Genomic DNA, 26,987 nt, shown 5'->3' on the forward strand with positions numbered 1-26,987 from the left:
AAGATGCACACCCACCCTAAATTTTGTAATCCCACCAAATAGCGTTGCCACCTCATCCCTTTTACACCAAACACATATTATCTACGAAGGTTCTGTGGCTGATTAAGGTGGTAATTAAACTCACTAAAGCCTCGTACACACGCAACGATTATTGACCGACCGATCGGCCGTCTTTTGTCCAGTGTTGTTGTGTTGGTTGAAATGTGCTCTAGACTGCACACAAATTTTCTCGGCCAACAAAAACCAACTTCAGAAGTGATGCCATGTGCTGGTTTACTTTCCGTGTGTTTTTTCTTCTCTGAGCATGCCCAGTCTTGCTCATCAGATTTTTGTCTGCCGAAATCTGTACTGACTGACGAAAAATCGACCGTTGTGGTGACGGCCAACAAAAATTTTATAGCATGGACACCAGATTTTATTCGGCCAAAAAGTCACAGTCGGTTGTCGGAAGCATCATACTAACAAGCCGAAAATCAGCTGATCGGACGTTGGCCGAAAATTCACAGCCAACTATCGTTGCGTGTGTACGAGGCATAACTCCAGAAATTTCTCACAGAGCACCCCTGCATAGGCACAGAAACCCTGCAGCCAGTTCCTGAAAGTGCGAGGAAGCTGCTTCAACTTTTCTACTTGAGTATTAATGTCAACACGCCTTGCCTTGTCAACTGTTTCTTTTTTAAAAGGCACCAGTGTCTGTACATCAATGAACTCACAGTGGCAATTTTTTTCCTTTAGCTCTTGTGCTAAGTGTAAACCTACGGGTAAAACCGACCATAGGGGGCCACCCAGGTGAGAACCAGACCCTGGGTACGTGAAAGGCACCAGCCCAGGCGTGACGCCAACTGCAGCAGGGCCAATTCAACTACTGCGAGAATTTGGCCATCAGTGGAAAAAGCCCCATTATTGTCATGCTTGCTAGATTTACCCCAAACTACGCTATAATCATACTCACAAAGTGGAGGCTGAGCAGGGAAGCCCAGCGGCAGAATGTCTGACGTCTCCCGAAATACTGAAAAATCGCTGCTAAGAAGGCTGGATCTAAATAACATATTTTCTATGCTGCAGTAAATTGTGTCAATGTTTAAGCATTCAGGGGAATTTGCTAAAACAGGATCAGAGAGAATCTGGTGCAGCTGCACATAGTGTCCAATCAGCTTCTAGACTGAGCTTATTCAGCTGAGCTTTGAAAATAAAGGTTGAAGCTGATTGCCATGCACAGCTGGCCCAGATTCTTGTTGCTCCAGTCCTAGTAAATTCCCCTCTTTTGCCCCTTTCACACGAACGATCCAATCAGATCCGCCTGTCAGCCCTATGGGGCAGTGGATGTCAGAGGAGACATGTCCGCTGACACCCGCTGCCATCCCCATCCGATCCTGTCCGTGAAATCCGGACGGATGGAAAGCCTATTTTTTATCCGTCCTGGGGATCGGATCGGATGAGAACGGACAGGCGGTCCGTTCTCATCCGCTTCCCCCATAGAAAGCAGCGGGGCTCTGACACCTCCCTCTTTGCACACAGTGCGGAGACGGAGCTGTCATCCATCTGCTCAGCGGGGATCGGCGGATCGATCCCCGCTGAGCAGAGAACGGTCCGCACCGGACAGCGGACCGCGTGAAAGGAGTCTTTGTCTGAGACAAAATTGTGTCTGAGGAAATTCTTCAACAGATTCTTATACACTTTTCCTTGAATCTGTCACAAGTTGCACCACTTGTTGCACAGACAGGAGAAAGATTTTAGATCTATGTCTTCGGCCCTCTTTATAACTTCCGCTAACTGTTTCTGGCAAGATCAGCAGGTATTTTGTGTACTTGCTAAAAATATTCTTAGCTGAAAGAATAAAAATGAAAGCAACCCCCACATCTAAGGACTGGTATGCTGCTGCAATATAAGAAGTTGAGTTACAGAAATATCTACAGGTGACGTGGTGTTTTCTATACTGTAGTTTATCCCTACTCCTTTTTAAAGTTGAATATAGCTGATCTATTTTGCTAACATACTAATATTGAACTTAATCCCTGTATTTATAGCTTAGTGCTTCACAGATCACTGCGGGGTGATCTCACTGACAGCTGCTGACAGCTCCTGTCTAGAAAATGGTAGCTTGAACCAGCTGAGGACAGCCAAACCACCAACTCTACAACTTTACAGGCACAAGTCTGCAAGAAATTATACACCATGCTAGTCAACTGTAGTTGTTTTAAATCTCAGGGCTATAGCTATAATTATAACAATTTGTCATTGCTTTAGAAGGCTCTGAAGTATCTGTGATCTCATACACTCACTGGCCACTTTATTAGGTACACCTGTTCAATTGCTTGGTAACACAAACTGCTAATTAGCCAATCACATGGCAGCGACTCAATGCATTTAACCTCCCTGGCGGTATTCCCGAGTGTGGTTCGGGGTTAACTTTCAGTACCAAAAGCGGTAACCCGGAGCCACACTCGGGATTACCCCAGAATGTTACTCACCTTCCCTGCGATCCCCCGACTTCCTCCCTGACGTCCTCCTCGGCGTCCTCACACTCTCTCCCCGCTCTGTGCACAGCCGATTGCCGGCACTTGTCTTCCGGTTCCCTTCCCTGCAAGCGTTGCGATGCAGAGGGTGGAACCGGCGGCAAATTCAAAAGTGTAAATACACAAATGACATGATACAAAGCTGTGATCCTAACGGATCACACTGTCACTGTCACTGCCATTTCACCACAGGATTTCACCTGGTGACTTTTCCAGTGCCCTGCCTGTGCTTTTCCAGTGCTCTGTGCCTGGAAAATGACCATGGCATCCAAAAAGCGTTCTTTTTGTGCAAAAGCGCTTTTAGACGAACTGGAAAACAGCGACAGCGAAACAGAGTTATTTGAAGAACTGAGCGATAGCGATTCGTGGGAAAATTCGTCATCAGGTACAGAAAGTGACGACATTGATGATTTTGATGTCTCTTTCTGGCTTGTGGAATTTGGGAAGTATATCAAATGATTCTTCAGAATTTCCAACGTAGATCCTGCCTTGTATGAAGGGTTCGGGCTGGTGGTGGTGAAGTAATGGTATTGGGGATATTTTCTTGGCACACTTTGGGCCCCTTAGTACCGATTGAGCATTGTTTAAAGGTCACAGCCTACCTGAGTATTGTTGCTGACCATGTCCATGGTTAAAGTGTACCCATCTTCTGATGGCTACTTCCAGCAGGATAATGCACCATGTCACAAAGTTCAAATCATCTCAAACTTGATTTTTAAACATGACAATTAGGTCACTGTACTCCAATGGTCTCCACAGTCCTCAGATCTGAATCCAATCACCTTTGGGATGTGGTGGAATGAGAGATGTGCATCATGGATGTACAGGCGACAAATCGGCAGCAATTGCGTGATGCTATCATGTCAATATGAACCAAAATCTCTGAGGAATGTTTCCAACAGGATCCCTGTGTTCATGCAGCAAGTCCATCCCCCCACACAGTTAGAAAGCACCCTATAGGGACCCCCTGGTGTTAACCCCTTGAATCTACGCCATGAAGAATTAAGGCAGTTCTGAAGGCAAAAGGGGGTCCAACCCGGTACTAGCAAGTTGTACCTAATAAAGTGGTCAGTGAGTGTATATCTGGAAACTGGCAAATGCTACACCTTTTGAAGAAGAACTCCAGGTATAGAGGTTTAGCTTGAACCAATGTAACAATGTATATACCATATCTGGTCGATGCCCCTTGAAGCTGAAAATTGAAGTAGACATTGCAACTCCAGTGATTTCCACTTGCTATCAAGTCAGATGCTGAGCAGCTGTCCTGCTGCATTGTGAACACTGGGGTCGGCACAGGCTGACATTCAGAGAATGCAAAGTATTCTCTGATTGGATGTTCTGGAGATGTGGGCAGTGATATCACACTCTCCACTTGGTCCAATCAGAGAACACTTTGCATTCATTCAGAAAATGCAAAGGATTCTCTAAAAGGCACCCACGCCGTGTGGCCGACCTCCTCTATTTGATTGCATTTATTATCATGAATAATTCCTTATTCTTCAAAATATTCAGTTTTAATATATTGAATTTACCTCTCTGAAACTTCACACTGCTGTGTCTTGTGGTGCTTTTCTTTTCCCTCTTCTTTTGGTCAGGAAGCACTGTGACGCAATGTTACAAAAACTTGTTGTCACCAAGTATTCTCACCCATGCAAGTTGAGGGGCTTCGTGCCAAGCACTAGCCTTGTCCTGGTATGTAAGTCCCGGTATGGTTTCTGGAGCCCGGAGACTTTATAGAGTATTGGATAGGATGAAGCCTCCTACCCTGAGTTCACATTTAACTGTCGAATCCTGATTACGCTGGTATGCACAGCCCTTTTAGAGCTGTATTACTATGCCTTATTAGTCTCATCACTTCTTTTTAATGATATTCTACTTTATTAGTGGCATCCTTTACTTTTTAATGGCATCTTTCCCTATTAGTGGCATCACCTCCTTATGAATGCCATCTCGCCTTATTAGTGGCATCCCCTTCTTATGAATGGCATCTCCCTGTATAAGTGGCATCCCCTTCTTATGAATGGCATCTCCCTGTATAAGTGGCATTCCCTTCTTATGAATGGCATCTCCCTGTATAAGTGGCATCCCCTTCTTATGAATGACATCTCCCTGTATAAGTGGCATCCCCTTCTTATGAATGGCATCTCCCTGTATAAGTGGCATCCCCTTCTTATGAATGGCATATCACCTTATTAGTGGCATCCCCTCCTAATGGTTAGAGTAAGGCTAGGTTCACATCTATGCGGTTGCTGTTTTCCATTGTCTTTTGCAGTGCATTTGTACACACGCATTTTTACATGTTTTTCATGCGTTTTGCGGGGGGGGGGGGGTTTCTAATAAGAAAGGCTCCTTAGAGAACTGTGAATAGTCGGTTGTTAAGGAGCAGGCGGCCGCTGCGTCCTTAACAACCGATGACTCATCAGCTGTCAGCGGGATTCCCAGCTGACAGTTGAATGTAAACAAAAGAATGCCAGCTGGAGCCCCGGTTCACACTTATGCGATGCGGGAAGGCTGCGAATCCTGTTCCCGCATCGCAAACGCACCCCTGGCAGTTCACACTGCCATATGCGATACGCTGGGGGTGTCAATGTAATCTTAACGACACCCCCAGTTTGATCGCATATCGCAGTGCGATCTTACAGTTCGCACAGGATCGGATCGCACAAGTGTGAACCACTGTGCGATCCGATCCTGATGCGGCTGCAAAAAAGGGTCCTGTGCGTCTTTGCTGCGGGTGCGGTGCGAATTTAGCCATACAAAGTTTTTTAAAAAACAGACCATTATCTGAGAATGCAACCCAGCAGGCCAGGAAAGGGGCGGCAGGGGAATGAGCGAGTGCCCCCGCCCCCGTCCTAAACCATACCAGGCCAAATGCCCTCAACATGCCCCCCAAAGCACCTTGTCCCCATGCTGATGAGGACAAGGGCCATTTCCCCACAACCCTGGCCTGGTGGTTGTGGGGGTGCAGGGGGGGGGTAACTTATCAGAATCTGGAAGCCCCCTTTAACAAGGGGCCCCCAGATCCCAGCCCCTTTATTAATAAAGTCCTTTATTAATAAAGCTAAAAATAAAGTGCCCCCCGAAGTACATCCAACGTCAATCACGCTGAACGCCGGCCGCCGACCCGAAGCAAAATTTAAAAAAAAAACCCCAACCTGCAACGACACTTGGCTCCCACCAATTGACAGCTCCGCCACCTCCAGCCACTAAATACATTAAGGGGCAGGGACACCTGATGACATCACCGGATGACCTGCCCCCTTAGCTTGCCCCATTTTTGGTGCAGGTCCATTGAAGTCTATTACACGGAAACACAGTCTGCTGTGGGGAAAAAAAAGTCCCTGACCCTTTCTAAAAAACGCACTGGCTCAAAATGAACAGATTTGAACTAGATCCATAGGAAACCGTGTTAAATGGACTGTAGTGCGTTTCTGCAAAATGACCTAAAATATGCATAGGTGTAAACCTAGGATAAGAAAGGGGTTTTTTTTTTTGGGCCATCTGTGTCCTATATGGGAGACTTCCTGTCCCATAACCAAAACAGGAAGTGAGAGGAAATCCCTCCAAAGTGAGAGGTTGTCACCAGAACTAGTGTCCCCAATGAAAGATCTCCACTCTATCACTGTTCAGAGATAAGGCAAATTTTGGGATTTTCTTTCGCTTTCACTTTTGGTGGTAATGGTGAACAGGACAAACAGAGGGTGAATCTCCCTAATGGGGACACAGACCGCAATACATCCCGAAAGGCAGGGCTGCTGATAAAGCAGTACAACCGATCCTGTTGTACTGGGCCCAGGCCCCATCAGCTAAACAACGGGGCCCAAGGCAGCTTTATTGTTCATTTCTGCCTAAAAATGAAGGAATGGATTTTACTAAATCCCATCCCCGCTCCTACTTGCTTACCAGGGTTTAAATTATGTTTCCTTGGGCCCCATCAGGTTAACAGAGGGGCCCAGGAAGTGGGAGCAAAGGGTTTTTTTTTTTTTTTTTTTAATTTTCGGGGGAACGGGGGGGGGGGGGGGGACTAGGCAGATAAAGTCAGTGCTGCTTTTCTGCTATACCCCTGGGGTGGTAGGTTGGTAGGTGGAGTGCAGGCATGGTTGAGGGGGCCCCGTCAGGAGGGCTGTATGGGGCCCCATGATTTCTAACAGCAGCCCTACTGACAGGTGTTCACACTGAGGCGACACAACTTCGGGGGGGGGGGGGCGACCTGTGAAGTCGCATGCACTGTTGTGCACAGCGACTTCGGAGCGACTTGCAGGGACTTCACATAATGGAAGTCTATGCAAGTCGCTCCGAGGTCGCCCCAAAGTAGTACAGGACCCTTTTTCTAAGTTGGAGCGACTTGTGTCGCTCCTATTAGAACGGGTCCTGTACTACTCAATGGACCGCGACCGACCGCGACTTGTCAGGCTGACAAGTCGCAGCAGTGTGAATGGGCTCTTATCCTTCTTCTCTCTATCCATAACTGAAAATAAAGTTTCGCTTCTAGTACATAAATTTTCCCTCTCTCACAAGTTCCTAAGTTGGGAAGCAACATTCCTTATTAACCGCTTGCAGGTTAATCCTGTACGTTGCTTCGCGGGAGCGTGCACGCCTATTCCCCACAGGAGAAGCTAATCAGCGGGTCCGGCAGCCACAATTGCCGTTGGCCATCCGCGATCGCCCCCCCCCCCCCCCCCCCCCCCCATGGAGACAGAACGGCGGTCTGCTGTTGTAAACACTGTTCTATCAGTTATGAACACAGAGACCTAAATAAGAGGAACAAAGGATCCCTGTGTTCATGCAGCAAGCCCAACCCCCACACAGTTAGAAAGCACCCACTATGGACACATTTAACCCTTTGATCGCCCCTGGTGTTAACCCCTTCCCTGCCAGTGTCATTAGTACAGTAACAGTGCATATTTTTAGCACTGATTACTGTAGTAATGTCACTGGTCCCCCCCAAAAGTGTCAGTTAGGGGTCCGATCTGTCTGCCGCAACGTCGCGGTCCCGCTAAAAATTTGCTAATCGCTGCCATTAGAAGTAAAAAATAAATAAATATATAAAAATGACATAAATCTTCCCCCTAGTTTGTAGATGAGAAAACTTTTGCGCAAACCAATCAAAATACGCTTATTGAGAATTTTTTTTAAACCAAACATATGTGGCAAAATACAAATTGGCCTAAAAGGATGAAAAAAATTGATTTTTAATTTTTTTTTTTTCAATATTATTTAGCAGAATGTGAAAAATATTGTTATTTTTTTTTTTTTTTAGAATTGTGGTTCTTTTTTTTGTTTATAGAACAAAAAAAAAAAAAAGGCACATGTGATCAAATACCACCAAAAGAAAGCTCAATTTGTGGGAAAAAAAGGACATCAATTTTATTTGGGTACAGTGTCGCACAACTGCGCAATTGTCCGTTAAAACAACGCAGTGCCAAATCACAAAAAAATGGCCTGGTCATTATGGGGGTAAATCCCTCTGGTCCCTCCCAATCCAGGTAGCCAGCCAACACCAGTACAGCAGCAGGTACATCCGTATTAACACTATTCTATGTAGTTTCCAGGCTGGCAGACCCTCCCGAGTCTAGGAATTGTTCTTCCAGCCTTCCACTCTTCCATCTGCACAAATCACACACCTTCCAGCTGTTTACAAGTGTTCCCTCACCTCACTCTGACCTCGCTGCTCCACCTGCCCGAGAAACATCAACACAACCAATTAGCAGCGGAGAAGCCAACCCGCCGCCAATCACAGCTCCGGTGGGCGTCTCCTCAGTGCCCAGTACACCTGCCGCTCTCCCGGCCCCTCCAGCCTACCTGGGGAAAAGGTGGGCGGGGCGTACAGGTAGAGGGCGGGAGTAAGACGTTCTGGTTATTTGTGAACTAGCTTCCTCTGTGGGATCGCTGAACAGCCCGCAGTCCGTCCAATGGGATGAGAGCTGGCAGGTGCAGGGTTCCCTCCAGTGACGTGTGACAGGCGCCCCCTCCCTGTGCTACCTGTACACTTCTCAGGACTGGCTCAGTCAGTGCTCGTCTCCTGTCACATCCTGGACCTACCATGACTGCCAGGAACACCTAACACACCTGGCCGGGGACCTCCGAGCGGCACACACCTTCCTCTATGGTGCTCTGTCCCCAACTGTGACAAGGACATACCGATCGCTGCTGACACAGGTGAGGATCGGCCTTCTAGGGGCATCCATTGTACTGAGGGCATCCATTATACTGAGGGCATCCATTATACTGAGGGCATCCATGTGTGCGGGGACACTTCATTCTGTACCTGCATAGAGAACGTTGTCACCTGTCCCTGGAAATGTCCCTGTCACCTCCTCAGTGCTGTCATACATAGTGCTCAGCTTCACCTCCTATGTGGTGCCCTGCAATACACCCCAAACAGACAATTATCTTCTCTTCCTTTTTTCCTCTCTACTTCTCCCTCTCACCTTTGAACTTTCGCTCTCTCTTTTTATTTCTCTCTATTTACTTTCTTTCTCTCTCTGTTTGCCTTCTTTCTTTCTTTCTTTCTTTCTTTCTTTCTTTCTTTCTTTCTTTCTTTCTTTCTTTCTTCCTTCCTTCCTTCCTTCCTTTCTCTCTCTCTCTCTCTCTCTCTCTCTTTCTTTCTTTATTTCTTTCTTTCTTTCTTTCTTTCTTTCTTTCTCTCTCTATCTCTGACTGACTCTTTCTTTTTCCATCTCTTCTTTCTCTCTATCTCACCCTCTTTCTTTCTCACTTTTTCTTTCTTTCTTTCTTTCTTTCTTTCTTTCTTTCTTTCTTTCTTTCTTTCTTTCTTTCTTTCTTTCTTTCTTTCTTTCTTTCTGTCTTTCTTTCTTTCTTTCTTCCTTCCTTTCTCTCTCTCTCTCTCTCTCTCTCTTTCTTTCTTTCTTTCTTTCTTTCTTTCTTTCTTTCTCTCTCTATCTCTGACTGACTCTTTCTTTTTCCATCTCTTCTTTCTCTCTATCTCACCCTCTTTCTTTCTCACTCTTTCTTTCTTTCTTTCTTTCTTTCTTTCTTTCTTTCTTTCTTTCTTTCTTTCTTTCTTTCTTTCTTTCTTTCTCTCTCTCTTTCTTTCTTTCTCACTTTTTCTTTCTCTTTCTTTCTTTCTTTCTTTCTTTCTTTCTTTCTTTCTTTCTTTCTTTCTTTCTTTCTTTCTTTCTTTCTTTCTTTCTTTCTTTCTTTCTTTCTTTCTTTCTTTCCCTCACTATCTCTTATTCACTCTTTCTTTTTCTTTCTTTCTTTCTTACTTCTCTTTCTTTCTTTCTCTCCTTTCTTTCTTTCTTTCTTTCTTTCTTTCTTTCTTTCTTTCTTTCTTTCTTTCTTTCTTTCTTTCTTTCTTTCTTTCTTTCTTTCTTTCTTTCTCTATCTCTGATTGACTCTTGCTTTTTCCATCTCTTCTTTCTCTCTATCTCACCCTCTTTCTTTCTTTCTTTCTTTCTTTCTTTCTTTCTTTCTTTCTTTCTTTCTTTCTTTCTTTCTTTCTTTCTTTCTTTCTTTCTTTCTTTCTCCTCCTCTCTATTCGTCCCTCACTTTTGCTCTCTTTTCTCCCTCTCTTTCTCTCTCGCTCAGTCTCTCTCTTTTTCTCCTCCTCTCCCCTCTATTTCTTTGGGGGGGGGGGGGGTGTTCTTTCTCTCTCTCTCTCACATACACACACACTCTCTCCTTCTTCCCTATCTCCCATTTTTTCTTTCTCTCTCATTTTCCGTTTTACTTCTTTTTCTCTCTCTTCTCTATCTCCCTATATTTCTCTCTCTCTATCTCTGTTCTCTATTTGTTTCTTTTCTCTCTCACTTTTCCTTTATTTATTTGTGCTTTCCTTTGTCTCTCTCTCTCTCTCTCTCTCTCTCTCTCTCTCTCTCTCTCTCTCTCTCTCTCTCTCTACCATGCACACTCTCTTTCTTTCTCTCTCTTTCTCTCTGTGTTTTATTGTCTCTTTTTCCTGTTTTTCTATCTTTTTTCTTTCTCATGCTTTCTCCTCTCTTTTTTTATCTCCGGCTTTGTCTTGCTCTGTCTCTCTCTCTTTTCTGTTTCCCTTCTCTCTCTTATTTATATATATATAAAATAAAGTGCTGTATGTAAGATGTTGCAGATAGGGATTTCACCATCTCCTGCAGTGAATATGACATGATGCTGTGTTGCGCCATGGCCCCCTGGGACAGTGTCAGGAACAAACAGGTTTAGATACGCCACTTGAGCAGCAGGAGCAGCGATGGATGGAAGCCTAGTACAGGGTCAGTGACATCAGTGTAAGGTTTTAGCAGTGTGTATTTCTATGTTGACTTTTTTCAAAAAAATATTATTCAGGGTCATAACTTTGTGTTGTGGATCCCCCTAGGAAACTTATCAGCAGCCCCCTTACATCTGTGATCTCGATCTCTAATACAGGTCCTCTACTGATGAAGATTACATGTATAATTTATAGAATGGTACAGATATATATATATATATATATATATATATATATATATATATATATATATATATATATATATGTACATACACTGATTACATGTATTTGGTAAATTCTTTTACCTCCCGCATATGTCACTATGGGAAGGGACAGCTGGGGCCCCTATATTTCCAGGCCCCATAGCCATTGCATGGTCTTCTATAGTTACACTCTTGTACATATTTGTTGCATCCAGCCATGACCAGCATTGGATGAATAACAGCCAGAGCCAATTCTGATGTCACCAAAGTGACACTCAAGCTGCAGCCCATTTCATGATTAAGGCCAGAGGAGTGGTCATGTGACTATAGCAAAAATCATCTGAAAACCTACTTTGGGCGTGAATACTGAACAAATTAGGAGCACTATAGATCTAGCCCTGAACTGCGCTTTTCTAGCCCTCTACTGCACGTTAGATGTGAGATCAGTGCTGCAAAGCAGGCTCAAACAAGGTAGAAAACACTTTTACTTTTTAAAGACATATTTACAACACACAGACGTGTCCTTGGAGAAGATTACTGATTAGATTAGCAGTAACAGATCATAGATTTTCTCGTGTCGTCAGATTCCTTATCATTGCAATATATTATTTCACACTGGATCAAGCTGACGAAGTCCATGCTGCAGCCAGTGACAGAGCAGTTTTGAGAAGTCAGGCAACCTGTAGCTTCTGTGCAGCGGAATGGTTCATTGTTAAAAGTATTGGGAGGCCTGCCTTTACACGCACATGAACTTTAATGGCATGAGAGATTTAGTCGGTAGGGTTCAATATTGAGTTGGCCCACCCTTTGCAGCTATAACAGCTTCAACTCCTCTGGGAAGGCTGTCTACAAGGTTTAGGAGTGTGTCTATGGGAATGTTTATCCATTCTTCCTGAAGTGCATTTGTGAAGTCAGGCACTGATGTTGGAGGAGAAGGTCTGACTCGCAGTCTCCGCTCGAATTCATCCCAAAGGTGTTACAAATCATTTGGTGGAGGGGGGGAATTATGGTGTGGAGGTTGTTTTTTAGGGGTTGGGCTTGGCTCCTTAGTTGCAGTGAAGGGAAATCTTAAGGCGCCAGCATACCAAGACATTTTGGACAATTTCTTGCTTCCAACATGACTGCGCACCAGTGCACAAAGCAAGGGCCATAAAGACATGGATGAGCAAATTTGGGACAGAGGAACTTGACTGGCCTGCACAGAGTCCTGATCTCAACACGATAAAACACCTTTGGGATGAATTAGAGCGGAGACTGCGAGCCAGACCTTCTTGTCCAACATCAGTGCCTGACCTCACAAATGCGCTTCTGGAAGAATGGTCAAACATTCCCATAGATACACTCCTAAACCTTGTGGACAGCCTTTCCGGAAGAGTTGAAGTTGTTAGAGCTGCAAAGGGAGATGCCAACTCAATATTGAATCCTATGGACTAAGACTGGGGTGCCATTAAAATCCATGTGTGTGGAAAGGCAGGCGTCCCAATACTATTGACAATATAGTGTAAGTGCCAGTGAGTAAAGCTGTCTGTGCACCGGTAGAATTCTGTTATTTTGGTTTTTTGATTATTCAATCAATTTTCTAAACTTTAGTGGGGTCAAATAAAATGGCTGTAAGCCTCATTGACAAGAAAATTCAAGCCTTGGATTCCATTGATTGTAAACCTTTTTATTCATCTGTCTCAGCAGTATGGGGTCAAGGGTTTTGAGATGGCTGTAAGAATTATTAATCGCTTGCCCACTCACCACAGTACATTCATAGCGGCCTGTTGGCTTGTACAGGCACAATCAGGTACCAGAACGTTGTGGTTTCTTCCGGTTCCGCCTGACCATGCACATGTGGACCTGGAAGACTGCGCTGCCATTCGCTGCAGCACAAGCCGATCAACAGGTCCCGGCCAATGATTTATAGCCGCCACCCACTGATTGGCTCAGAAAATGACAGAAGGGAGCCCTGTGTCAGTAAACAACACAGGGCTCTCTTTGTACGGAAGAGATGTGCCAGTTTTTTCTCTCCCTGCAAAGCATGGACTAAAAACCAGCACATTGCTTAGTAAAACGCACACCGTAAACATTGTTAGGCACACATTTAACCCCTTGATCGCCCTAGATGTTAACCCCTTCCCAGCCAGTGTCATTAGTTCAGGGACAGTGTATATTTTTAGCACTGATCACTGTATTAGTATCACTGGAGGTGTCAGTGGCAGTTAGTTAGTCCACCCCTCCAATGTCAGTTAGTGTCAGATTACTCTCCGCACTACTGCAGTTCCACTATGCCAACATTAGTATTATTAAAAAAAAAAAATGAAATTCCAGTATCTATAACATAGTTTGTAAACGCTATAGCTATTACATAAACCAGTTAATATACACTTACTGGGATTTTTTATCAAAGACATGTAGCAGAATACATTTTTGCTAAAATTTATAAAGAAATTTGATTTTTTTCTATTTTTTTATTGGATATATTTTATAGTAGAAAATATCAGTTTTTTCCCCCCCAAATTGTGGGTTTTATTTCGTTTATATCTAAAAAAAAAAACAAAAAAAAAACCCCCAGTGCAATCGCCAGTTAAAGTAGCACAATGCTAAACTAGAAAAAATGGTCAGGTCCCGAAGGAGGTAAAATGTTCCGGAGCTCAAGTGGTTAAACAAATGTTACTTCCCCAATGACTGCATTGCTCTGTAACATGATTTCAGGATCTTTATAGTAGAGAGGCAGAAGATAATTTACTATGGTCATTAGGATGTGGGGTAATGATCCACAATGACATTGGCTAGTAATGAAGATTGCATTGTTGGGCTGTAAAGCGTTCATGTCTGAGAACATGGTGCAGTAGGAAACTGAGGGACCCCATAGTCGTAAAGAAATTCTCATCAGGCCGGTTAACACCACCATTTCTCCGTTCCGGATGTGTTTCTGCATGCATTTTTTATGCACTCTGATGCGTTTTCCCTCTCTTTTTTTTTTTTCTTCATCTCAATTAGGACATGTGTGTTCCAAAGCGTTTTTGCTGCTTTTGCTGCAGCATGTTCTACTTTTGTTGACTACATTGGAACACACTGCACTGGTGTGAATTAGGGCCATTGGATCCATGTTAAACACTGTCCATGCGTTTTGGATGCAGAATAAAAACGCACTGGACTGCATCTGGTGTGAACCAGCCATTCATGTGGCTTATGGAATCAGTATGATCTTAAAGTGGAAATAAACCTCCGCTGCAGCGTTGCGGTGTCCCAAGGCTCCCACACCAGCTGCTGACATCCTCAGCCAGTCTTCCTCCGGGTACTGATCTTCGGCCTTTTTAACAGCTTAAAGACCAGCCGCTGCAGATATACTGTGGCAGGCTGGCTCTCCTGCACAAACCGCCGTACCCGTATGGCGGCTCGCGGGAGCGGGTCTCAGGCACGCGTGTGCGAACGCCGCCGGCGCAATAGCGTGCCCACTCTCTAGTCCTGCAGCTAAGCAACGGGTCCGGCGGCTGCGATGGCCACCGGAAACCTGGAGAACGCTGCAGGGACTGTCACTGATTGAAACAGGGTTCCTGTTATCTCGGAAAACACAGGAGTCCTGTTTCCATCCACCAAGTCTGGCCCCACACAGTTAGAATCACCCCCTAGGTACATAGGCATCCCGCAATCACTCCCCACTCAGAGAGAAGGGTTTTCAGCTGTTATAAACACAGCTGACCGTTCTTCTCTCTGAAATGATCACAGAGCACCTGTGATCCTTCTATGGTAATTTCACAATCCCCTCCCCCTACAGTTAGTAATCACTCCCATAGGCTCACATTTAACCCTTTGATCACCCACTAGGTTAACCCCTTCCCTTCTACTGTCATTATTACAGTAACAGTGCATATTTTTAGCACTGATTACTTTAGTAATGTCACTGGTCCCCCCAAAAGTGTCAAAAATGTCAATTAGGGGTCCGATCTGTCCGCCGTAATATCGCACATCGCCGCTATTACTAGTAAAAATAAATAAAAATTACATAAATCTTTCCCCTAGTTTGTAGACGCGATAACTTTTGCACAAACCAATCAAAATACAGTTATTGGGATTTTTTTTACCAAAAATATGTAGCAGAATACAAATTGGCCAAAAATGATGAAAAATTTTGATTTTTAATCTTTTTTTTATTGGGAATGTTATATAGCAGAAAGTGAAAATTGTTGGTTTTTTTTTTTTTTTCAAAATTGTTGCTCTTTTTTTGTTTATAGCGCATAATCAAAAAAACGCAGAGGTGATCAAATACCACCAAAAGAAAGCCCTGTTTGTGGGGGGGGGGAAAAAGACGTCAATTTTATTTGGGTACAGCATCGTACCATCGCACAGTTGTCAGTTAGAGTAACGCAGTGCCGAATCACAAAAAAATGGCCTGGTCATTAAGGGGGCAAAGCCTTCCGGTCCAGAAATGGTTAATTGACCAGTCCGAACCGACGTCACTCTTTCATCTCAGGAGATATTGTCCACTGAGCTGCATAGTGCAGATAGACAGCAAGGAACTTTATGCAGAAAAGATGTAGTAGGGCTCCGTTCAAACTAGTGCGACTCCCAAGTCGTACATATTTTGCAGTGCGACTTTACACTTTCTGGCACTTAAGTCGCATCAAAGTAGTGCAGGAAACTTTTCAAAGTCGCTGCGACTTTAAGTCACCTAGATCGGAACAGGTGCCATTGATATGAGGTGGTGTTAACTTATCATGCAGCTTTATGTGTCCAAAATCCCACTAATGTGAACAGAGCCTAAGTGTGTCCAGCCACAATCATCGCAGGGCATCGCTCGTTGTCTGAACATCCACAATCAGATGCATCTGCTGACAGACTGTCATTGCATTGTACAGCCTCAGTGGTCATGTGCACATATTTGTCAGTTCCAGTCGCAGGAATCCAAAGATTCTTGCCGCTGCAAATCGCGTATTTACTTCACCTGTCAAACTCTGTAAAAAAAAAACAAGTAACAATATTAGGCTACTGTATTATATACCTATCTAGCCCATAAAAAATACCTGAAGCAGATATAATAATATATTTTGGTATGTAAATTTATTGCGGAACTATACTCACCTTCTCTCCACAGCTGCGGAGTCACAGAGCTGGGCAGATCGATGAGGCAATCCACATGAAGTGTATTTATAGATCAAGCCTTAGTAAATACTGGTGTTCCCCCTTGCTCTAAGACAATACATTTCTATTTTTGACACGATTGACATCAGGGTCGATCTAATTGGCCTCAGTTGTCACTGATTGCTGGAACTGAGTGCAATACCCCTACCACCAATATGTCATTATTGGTAAAAAGTGTACAGAGACGTTTGTTCACATTCGATTTGTGGAGGTTCTGACTGAGACATTGTTTTTAATATTAAACATGGTAATGTGGAATCTGTGATCAATATAATTCATAGGTTTAACGTATACTGTACCCCTGAGGAAGAAGCTATGCAAGCTTTGAAACGCGTCGGGTGATTTAGATGTTGATCCATGTACATTGCATATATTGGTGAAAGTATCATTGTGCATTACATGTATATTTCTCTATATTTAATTTTTGTGTATACATATTTTTATTCTCTGTGATACAATAAAATTCATTTTTTACAATACTCTACAGTGGTGGCGAACCTTGGCACCCCAGATATTTTGGAACTACATTTACCATGATGCTCATCTACACTGCTGATTGCACGAACATCATGGGAAATGTTGTTCCAAAACATCTGGGGTGCCAAGGTTCACCATCACTACTATATCATATTCCATTAGTGCCTATAAAAGTCCCACCTCTAGGGGAACCTTCTCTATGGGTCACAGAGCTCCCTGCCAGCCTCTGACATCTTCAGCTGGTCTGCTGTTTTCATTCGCTGTGCCATGATGACATCACAGCTGTGCATGCATGGCAGTTCATTCATCTCAGAATTGCTGACATTGTAGTATGAGCTGCGCATGCATATAAGTTTGACAGGCAGGTAAGAAACCTTAATGCAGAAGAGATGTAGGGGAGATTCATTAAATTGGTGCACACAGAATCTGATTGTGATGTGTTTTTGAAAAGGTGCCTGCACTACTTTAGTGCGACTTTTGTTGCGACTTCGGTCAAGAGAATGTAAAGTCGGATCAAAATCGCACCAAAAGTCGCATCAAACTTGCACTGGAAATCGTGTGACTTTGGAGACATGCTAATGTGAATAGAGCCTTAACTGACTGCCGACTGCATAACTTAGTTATACAGCAGCAGAGCGGCTCTCCTGTGCCTAGTATGTGATGCGTTACTTCTGGGTAAGGGACACGCACGTGCGCCGCCAGTGCGGCTGCTTTACTGTGATTAGACACAGCACAAGCTGATCAGCGGGTGCCGGCCAATGGATGTCCACCAGCACCCGCTGATCGGCAAGGAGAGACACAAAACAGTTCTATTTGTGTAAACAAGGTAGAGCTCTGTTCTGTTCGTAGGATAGTAATGGATTTTCTTTCCCTGCAAAGCAGGGAATAAAGTCCATCACATCCTTTAGTAAAAGCAGCACACATAGAACACAAAAACACTGGTTAGGCAGACATTTAACCCTTTGATCACCCTAGATGTTTAACCCCTTCCCAGCCAGTGTCATTAGTACAGTGACAGTGCATATGTTTAGCACTGATCACTGTATTAGAGTCACTGGTTCCTGCAAAGTTTTAAAAGTGTCAGTTAATTTCAGACTATTTGCCGCAATATCGCAGTTCCTGCTATAAGTCGCTGATCGCCACCATTACTAGTATAAAAAAATGTATAAAAATTTGAGTATATATCCCATAGTTTGTGTAAACCAACGTTTGTGCAAACCTATCAATATACGCTTTTTGGGATTTTTTTTTACCAAAAATATGTAGCAGAATACATATTGACCTAAATTTATGAAGAAAATTCGATTTTTTAAGCTTTTGTATTGGATATGTTTTATAGCAGAAAGTAAAGTCAAACATTTTTTTGTTAATTGCGCAAAAAAAAAAAAAAAGCCCAGTGGTGATCAAATACCACCAAAAGAAAGCTCTATTTGTTAGGAAAAAAAGGACATTCATTTGGGTACAGAGTTATATGCTGTGCAATTGCCAGTTAAAGTAGCGCAGTGCCGAATCACAAAAAATGGCCTGGTCATGAAGGGGTGGGTATATCTTCCGGAGGTCAAGTGTATAAGGTGATACTAAAGCTAAAAATGTTTTTTACCTTTAAGCATTCCTTGCATTAAGGTAAAAAATGTTTTATATTTTTCTGTCCTGCCCCTTCCCTGTTTGATCGTCTTTTTTTTTTTCTTAAGTTCCACTTTAAATAAAGGTAATTTTTTAAATTTCTATATACTGTACAGTATATCTCAAAAGTGTAAATTTGCTGTCCCCTCAAAATAACTCAACACACAGCCATTAATGTCTAAGCCGCTGGTAACAAAAGTGAGTGTTCTGAGTGGAACCTGTCCTGTTAAACCACTGTATGGTCTTGGCCACCGTGCTGCAGATCAGTTTCAGGGTCTTGGCAATCTTCTTATAGCTTAGACCATCTTTATGTAGAGCAACAATTTTTTTTTTTCAGATGCTCAGAGAGTTCTTTGCCATGAGGTGCCATGTTGAACTTCTAGTGACCAGTATGAGAGTGAGAGCGATAACACCAAATTTAACACACCTGCTCCCCATTCAAATGGCTAATTGGGCCCAATTTGGACATTTTGACTTAGGGGTGTACTCACTTTTGTTGCCAGCGGTTTAGATAGTATTGGCTGTGTGTTGAGTTATTTTGAGGGGACAACAAATTGACATTGTTATACAAGCTGTACACTCACTACTTTACATTGTAGCAAAGTGTCATTTCTTCAGTGTTGTCACATGAAAAGATATAATAAAAATTTTCCAAGAAATGTGAGGGGTGTACTCACTTTTGTAAGATACTTTATATTTTTGTATGTACAGCCTATAGCTGAACTGGAGGTCCTTCTTTACTTGCCCCTTCTTTCACATATTTTAGGCTCCATTGACACCTAGGGAATTTGAATTGTGAACAAAATCGCCACAATTCCAAATCGTGGCAAAATGTGGGACAAATTTGCGATTGCCATTACTTCATAATGGCACCCTAGTCGCAGTGTGATTTTGGCGTGCTTGCAACAAGATTTATCGCGTGACAAATTTCGGCAAAATCACACCATGACGCTGTCGCACAAAATAAGCTCCTACTCCTTTTTGAGCAACGAGATTTGCGTTTTGTGATTGCAGCGCAACTTATGGTGCGGCAAAATCGCACCGCGATTGGGATGCCATTAAGAAGTAGTGGCATTGCAAACGCGACCTGCGTTTTGCTGATATTTGTAATTGCCGCAGAATCGCACGATTCCGCCCGCAATTCAAATTGTTTAGGTGTGAATGGAGCCCTGAACACAGTTAGTGAAATACAAAGCATGCTTTTATATTCTTCAGGAAGTTCCAGTATATAAATCAACAGTATATAGGTTAGACTTTTATGATATTTTTTAATAGCATGTTAATGATATGACTTGCCTGCTTCAGGCTGTTTACAAGGGTAAAAAGTTTGCAATGTTTTAATTGCGGGTTATTTGTTAGCTGCACAAAGAGGTTTCTTGTAACTTTGCAGAAGATCATCTCTACAATTTTTTACCATGAATCTTCAAAGCAGAACGTAAAGTGTCTACTTATTTAATATTCAACAATATGTATACATTATGATGCAAACATTCATTAATGTATATGGAAACCTTTCCCTAAGGTCTCATTCACAAGGGTGTTCCGATCTGTACATGTGCAAAGGGCCGCCTTCGCTCGCCTATATTGATTAGTTTGCACAAAAGTTATAACGTCTATAAACTATGGGATATTTTTATTTGTTTATTTATTTTGTTATTTATTTATTCATTTTTTTACTAGTAATGGCGGCGTTCAGCGACCTTTTGAGAAAATGAATACATTGATCAGTGCGAAAAAAAGATGCATTGTCACTGTACTAAATACACTGGCTGGGAAGGGGTTAACATCAGGGGTAATCAAATGGTTAACTGTGTGCCTGACCACTGTTTACATGTACTGTGGGAGGTGCTTTTACTAGGGGAAGACATGGATCCTAGTCCCGGCTTTGCGGAGACACAGAGTCCATGCCTTCCCTCCTGTTAGAACGGCTATCTGCCTTGTTTACATAGGCAGACTGCCATTCTGCCTCTCTGCTGGATGATAGGTGGGTGCCGGTGGACATTGAGTCTGCAGGACCCGCCGCTGGGCTTCGATTGTGTGTGATTGCATGTGTGCCCACTACCTGAAGAGCCAGATCGCATATATATATACATACTGTATATATGTGATCCGGTGCAGATACCGCCCTGTAGCAGTAAAACAAATACATATTTATACAATATATAGCGGTGCCCTGGAATGCATTTGAGGAAATATACTGTATATGCTATTTGTCTTTATATAATTTAATTAATTAAATTGAGAATCTGTGGTGCATGGGTATTTAATGGGGTTAGGTATACCAGTTTATTTTATGTACACTGTCTGTGCTAGTCCAGTAGTAGTTATGTGTTGGTTCTTCTACTGGGGGACTCTGGATAGATAAGTGTTTTTTTTAATAAATTAACATTCTTTTAGCATGGGGCATTGTGCTGGGGAACGATGGACTACAGATTGAGGCCAGATTATACATCCAGAGAAGATATATAGTTATACAGTTCTTATAAAAATGAAAGGACAACTTTGAAAACACATCAAATGGAGAAAAATCTCATGCTGGATATCTATACTATTATGGACTGGGTAATGTGTTAGGAACGAAAGGATGTCGCATCGTTTAATAGGAATCAACCTACAGAGGACTGAATTCAAAGACACCCTGAAAATCAAAGTGAAAAAATGAGGCAGCAGGCTAGTCCATTTTGCTGAAATTTCAATACAGCAACTCAAAATGGTACTCAGTGGTTTGTATGGCACCCACGTGCTTGTATGCATGACTGACAACGTCGGTGCATGCTCCTTATGAGATGATCAGTGGCAGCCTGTCCATTGGGAGCGCAGGGGCGCCGCCCCCTCCCCCCATCCATGCGTCCGGCCCCCTAATCTACATGCAGGGCGCCGGACGCATGGATTACAATAGGGGATTTTTTTTTTGAAGCACGTGATTAGAGCCAGAGGCTCTAATAGGCTTCAAAAAAGGGTGGGCTCGGGGCGTAGAGCACTGCCCTAAGCCCACCCAGTTGTATGGCAATAGCAAATAAATATTCGCTATTGCCACACTTACTCTCCTCCCAGCCAATAAGGAAGAGGGTTGTGAGACCCCCTTTCCCGATTGGCCAAAAGGAGAAGCGATCTTACTGGCTCAGCCATCCAGCACACCCCGGCTCAGTTAGGAAGAAGGAGGAGGTAAAGAGGCAGGCCGGGGGGGGGGGGATGTGTTGCTTGCCTTGGGAATGTGTTGCCTGCCTGCTGACCGACTGACCGACCAACCGTCTGACTGTCCAGCGGGGGGGGGGGGGGTTTACATTGGTTTGTTGCCACCCCCCGACTGACCGTGCACCAGCTGCCACTGGAGATGGCGGATGGTGTCCTGGAGATGATGGATGGTGTCCTTTCCTCCCAGATCTGAACCAGGGCATGACTGAGCTCCTAAGCAGATTGAGGTGCAACCTGGTGGCGGTGGATGGACCGAAACATGATGTCTCAGAGGTGTTCTATTGAACTAGGTCAGGCGATCGTGGGGGCCATTCAATGGTATTAATCCCTTCATCCTCCAGGAACTAACTGCATACTCTCGCCACATGAGGCCGGCACCAGGAGAGACATAGAAGCCACTGCACTGAAATACACATCCACAGTGTAATGGTCCCAAATCTTTTTCTCAATAAATCATGTCTTACTGTGTTTTTTTACCTCATTTCTACATCTTTAGCAAGTCTCTTTTTTTCTCTTCATTTCCTTATGTTTGGCTTTGCACGTTAGTTGCAGTCATGTGCACTGCTGTATGTACACTACAAGTCCAATATTCCAAAGATCCTAGTCTATCTCGGGAGCAAGCAAGAGAGGGTGGCTACATCCCTACATACAGTGGGACTATGAAGAACAAACATAGCCACCCTCCAATAGGAAGTCAGATAACAGCAGCAAAAAAATTAATAAAAAAAAATGTAGGAGGCTAAGTCCAATAAAAGGCACTTTATGAGTTAAAGTATAACTAAAGGCAAAATCTTTGTTTTGAGTTTTTGATAGAGTGGAGAGGCCGTAGAGTCCCTGTCAGGTTTTATTGCGTCTGTGGCCCAGTTAAGGAGATTCACCCTCTCTGTTTTTCCCATTTACCATTATCATTAACCACTTTACCACTAGAGCATTTTGCTGTCTTACGTCTGGGCCACTTTTTGCGATTCGGCGCTGTGCGAATTTAACTGACAATTGCGCAGTCATGCGACGCCGTACCCAAACGAAATTTACGTCCTTTTTTTCCCACAAACAGAGCTTTGTTTTGGTGGTATTTGATCACCTGTGCGATTTTTACTTTTTGCGCTATAAACAAAAAAAGAGGGTTTATTTTGAAAAAATAACAATATTTTTAACATTTTTTTATATGAAATTCCCCCCAAAAAAGATGTAAAAACCAATTTTTTTTTTAAATTTTTGGCCAATTTGTTTTCTGTTACCTATGTTTGGTAAAAAAAAACTCACAATAAGCGTATTTTGATTGGTTTGAGCAAAAGTTATTGCGTTTACTAACTAAGGGAAAGATTTATGTCATTTTTGGTGTTTTTTTTTTAACGCGTAATGGCGGCGATATGTGATTTTTTTTTGCGGGACTGCGACATTGCGGCGGACAGATCGGACCCTTGACTGACATTTTTGACACTTTTGGGGGTACCAGTGACATTACTGCAGTAATCAGTGCTATATATATGCACTGTTACTGTAAAAATGACACTGGCAGGGAAGGGGTTAATTTTATTGGAGAGGGAGGGGTTAATGTATGCCTGGTGCTTACTAACGTGTGGGGGGGGGGGGGTGACTGTGTGACACAGGGACAGATAGCATGTTCAGCTATGCTGAACCCTGAAATCTGACCCTGCCTGTCACTTAGGAGATCCGCCCGCTCTGTTTACACAGGCGGGCGGATCTCCAAACTAGATTCCCCTCCCCTGGCCCGACTCCTGCTGTGACTGAAAACAGCGGGAGCGAGCCTCCGGCGGCGCGCGCGGCGCCGAGAGAGGGTAAAGTCTGGTGACGTAGACCTACGTTGCCAGACGATAACGAGCCACTGTGCTGCAGTAGCAGCACAGTGACCAGTGGTAAAGCGGTTAAAAGTCAAAGTAAAAGAAAATCCCAAATTTTGGGTTGTCCCAAGAAAAGTAATAGAAGGGAAATCTTCCAATGAGGACACTAGTTCTGGTGACCTGGCGGTCCCCAAGGAATTCTCTTATTTTTTCTGGGATTTCTCCACACTTCCTGTTTGGCTATGAGACAGGAAGTAAAGGAAAATGTCCCCAATGGCAGGCAGGTGGAGAAATAAAATCTGACAGGGGTTATAATCCTCCCTTACTGTATTGTCAAAAGTACTGGGGCACCTGCCTTTACACGCACATGAACTTTTTAATGGCTTCCCAGTCTTAGTCTGTAGGGTTCAATATTAAGTTGGCCCACCCTTTGCAGCTATAACAGTTTCAACTCTTCTGGGAAGGCTGTCCGCAAGGTTTAGGAATGTGACCATTCTTCCAGAAGCACATTTGTGAGGTCAGGCACTGATGTTGGACTAGAAGGCCTGGCTCACAGTCTCCATGGGACAGTAGGCAGGATATATACTTAACTAAAAAATATCATAAATTAACAATAATTATTAAATAAAGAATGCAGACACCAAAATAAGGAAAAATATGGCCGCGGCCGTTTATTACTGGTTTAAAACAGATTAAATATTCAATAAATATCAATAAATATCATCTTAAAAACAGCCCAGCCACTACGGCTCAGGCTTTATCAAATAAATAAAATTCAATAAAATTAATTAAAACATCCAGTAATAAAACACTTGTCCCCCTTTGTAAACAAAGGTGACCCACCACGTAATAAAAGCCATGACAACAGGGGAGGGGGGGTTGGGGAACCTCTTCTGCGTCTGCTCCTGAGGCGAATGAGCCCCTCACAGCTGGGCTCACCTATTTTAGCTAAATTCCCGCCTGAATTCTCCTCAGAGTTCCACGCGCCACTGCAGGTGCAGCTCAGTCACCTGCAGCTACACGTGTCCCATATTCTACCTTTACCTCAGGAACTTCATCCCGCCCTTTTCCCTGAGGAAAAAACCCGGGAAGAAGCCCTACTCACCTGAAACTGACCTCTATTGGTCTACCACTTCCCGCCACTTCTCCCATGTGGAAAAGGGGGCATATAAAATGCCTACCCTTTTCCTTTCATTCTAATCATGTCTCGCTCATCCATGTCTTTATTGACCGTGCTTTGTACACTGGTGTGCAGTCACGTTGGAACAGGAAGGGGCCATCCCCATACTGTTCCCACAAAGTTGGAAGCATGAAATTGTCCAAAATGTCTTGGTAAGCTGGCACCTAAAGAGTTCCCCTCACTGGAATTAGGGGCCAAGCCCAACCCCTGGAAAACAACCCCATACCATAATCCCCTCTCCACCAAATGATTTGAACCAGTGCACAAAGCAAGGTCCATAAAGACATGGATGAGCGAGTTTGAAGTGGACGAACTTGACTGCCCTGCACAGTCAAACTATCACATGATTATGGTAATACCCCGTATAATATATTCACAATATATGAATTCTTAATACAGTTCCAAAGGAATGATCATGTATTTTATAATGATGGCAGCAGGAAACCTGTTGTTAGTCATTTGTCGTTCTCTCTAAGTCATGTATTACAGAACATTATTACTGACTAGTTCTCAGCTAATTTGTTTTGGTTTGCTGGACGTTATGTTGTCAGCAGAGTGTTACCAAGTAAACCAAATGTATAGCCGAAACCAAAATCAACTGCGTATTGTATTATCTGTCCATCTCTGTATCTATGTGTTCCTTCAGGGAATTTACCCAACACACCCATCTCCACTCTGCTCACTGATTAAAATGTCAGCGACACTTTACACAACCACTTTGTTTTCACTTAATACAGACATGACACCTATGACCTAATGTATGACATTGGTCATCTACGGGGCAGATCTGTAGATTTGATTTATAACTCTGCCATACATAAATGGAATTGATTTTTTTATTCCAAACTGCAATTGTTTACCTGGTAGAAAATGCTTTGCTCTCAGACTTTTTCGTGTCTCTTTTTTCCTGAAGTAATTCATCCCAGCCTGCACTTTAAAGAGAACTTTTGCTTTGCCCATGGAGGACGACGAAACGGGTTTACTTTAAAGCAAATATAAACTGATAAGCAAAAATGTAATATATTGCAACTTACAAGTACTTAGATGTGGTGGCTTCCTTCATTTTTTAAGGATGTGTTTCTTTATTTTCACCTGGAGATCCTGCAAATAACACATTTTCAGTCCCTGGGTGGATATGCTCACTCCCCCACTGTCTGTGGAAGAAGCCATGGTTGTCACCCAGCCTGGACTTCAAACATGTGTTCCTCTCTTCATCTCTATTACATCAGGGGTTGGGGCAGATGAGACGTTTACAGAAGGAAATGTATTAAAACAGAATCAGCTTCTACCTTTCCTTTCCAAAGTTTAACTTAATAGGCTGAAGATAGAAGCTGATCAACATGTATTTTCTGTAATTGCTGAACATGTTCTTAGCCTGAAAAAAGGAAAATAATGCAGGCACTACATCTACGGACTGGTAAGCTGCAATATATTACCATATGTTTGTGTTCTTGGTGTTAGTTACGGCAGGATCCAATACATGCTTTTTCTTGGCTTCCCCATTGTGCGTTTCGCTGCCAGAATTTGGAAGATCCCCCCAAGTCAATCCCAGTCAGAGCGTACAAAGAAAGTGTGGACTCATCCCCCCCCCCAATCTATCCTCCCCATGTGATGGCACAGGTCATTGTTTACCCGCTGGCAAATGGCATGAATGAAAGTAGGAGAGCGAGTCACACAATCCACCGAGAGCGAGTCACACAATCCACCGTACCTGTGACACTGTCCTCTGCTGTACTGACACCAGAGGGTGCAGAATTTTACAGGAGGCAGAGGAGCAGTTCAGATGGGGGGTCAGCAAGGCAGGGACATGGTCTACCCGTCACCTGCCAGCTATCAATGGGTAGCCCAGGATCGCCGGGTAGTGGTTTATGCTTTGTTCATCTTTCATGTCTGAGTTTTCCTGTGTATATATCTACTTTCCTTGCATCCTCCATCTTTGCTTTGGAAAGGAAAAGATGGAGGATGCAAGGAAAGTACTGACACTGTCCTCTGCCCTACTGACACCATCCCCTGCACTACTGACAGCATGTACTGCCCTACTGACACCATCCACTGCTCTACTGACACTGTCCTCTACACTACTGTCTGCCCTATTGACACCAGCCACTGCTCTGACACTTTCCTCTGCCCTACTGACACCATCCCCTGCTCCACTGACACTCTCCACTGCACCACTGGAACTCTCCACTGCCCTACTGACTGGCACCGTCCCCTGCTCTACTGACCCCTGTAATCTGCCCTGCAAACTGCTGACTCCTGTACGCTACCCTACATACTACTGACCCCTGTGCACTGCCTCACATACTACTGACCTCAGTACCCTGCCCTACATACTGCTGACGGCTGTACACTGCCCTACATACTACGAACCCCTTTACGCGGCCTCACATACTACTGACCTCTTTACACTGGCCTACATACTACCGACCCCTGTAAACTGCTTCACATACTACTGACCCCTGTACACTGCCTCACATACTACTGACCCCTGTACACTGCCTCACATACTACTGACCTCTTTACACTGCCCTACATACTACCAACCTCTGTACACTGCCCTACATACTACTGACCTCTGTACACTGCCTCACATACTACTGACCTCTGTACACTGCCTCACATACTACTGACCCCTGTACACTGCCTCACATACTA

At 43.7% G+C, this 26,987-nt stretch overlaps 1 protein-coding gene across 1 annotated transcript in view; it reads left to right on the forward strand.

The window, feature by feature from the left end:
- Window positions 1–8,381: 8,381 nt before the first annotated feature.
- The window catches only part of PRR15 (proline rich 15), a 23,159-nt gene continuing 4,553 nt past the window's right edge, over window positions 8,382–26,987 (forward strand). The window contains exon 1 of the mRNA XM_082259104.1: window positions 8,382–8,675. The gene's annotated coding sequence lies outside the window, so the exon portion shown is untranslated. The remainder of the gene's footprint in view (window positions 8,676–26,987) is intronic.

Source organism: Pelophylax lessonae (genome assembly GCF_965119305.1).
Source record: "Pelophylax lessonae genome assembly, chromosome: 5".
Classification (NCBI taxonomy): domain Eukaryota; kingdom Metazoa; phylum Chordata; class Amphibia; order Anura; family Ranidae; genus Pelophylax; species Pelophylax lessonae.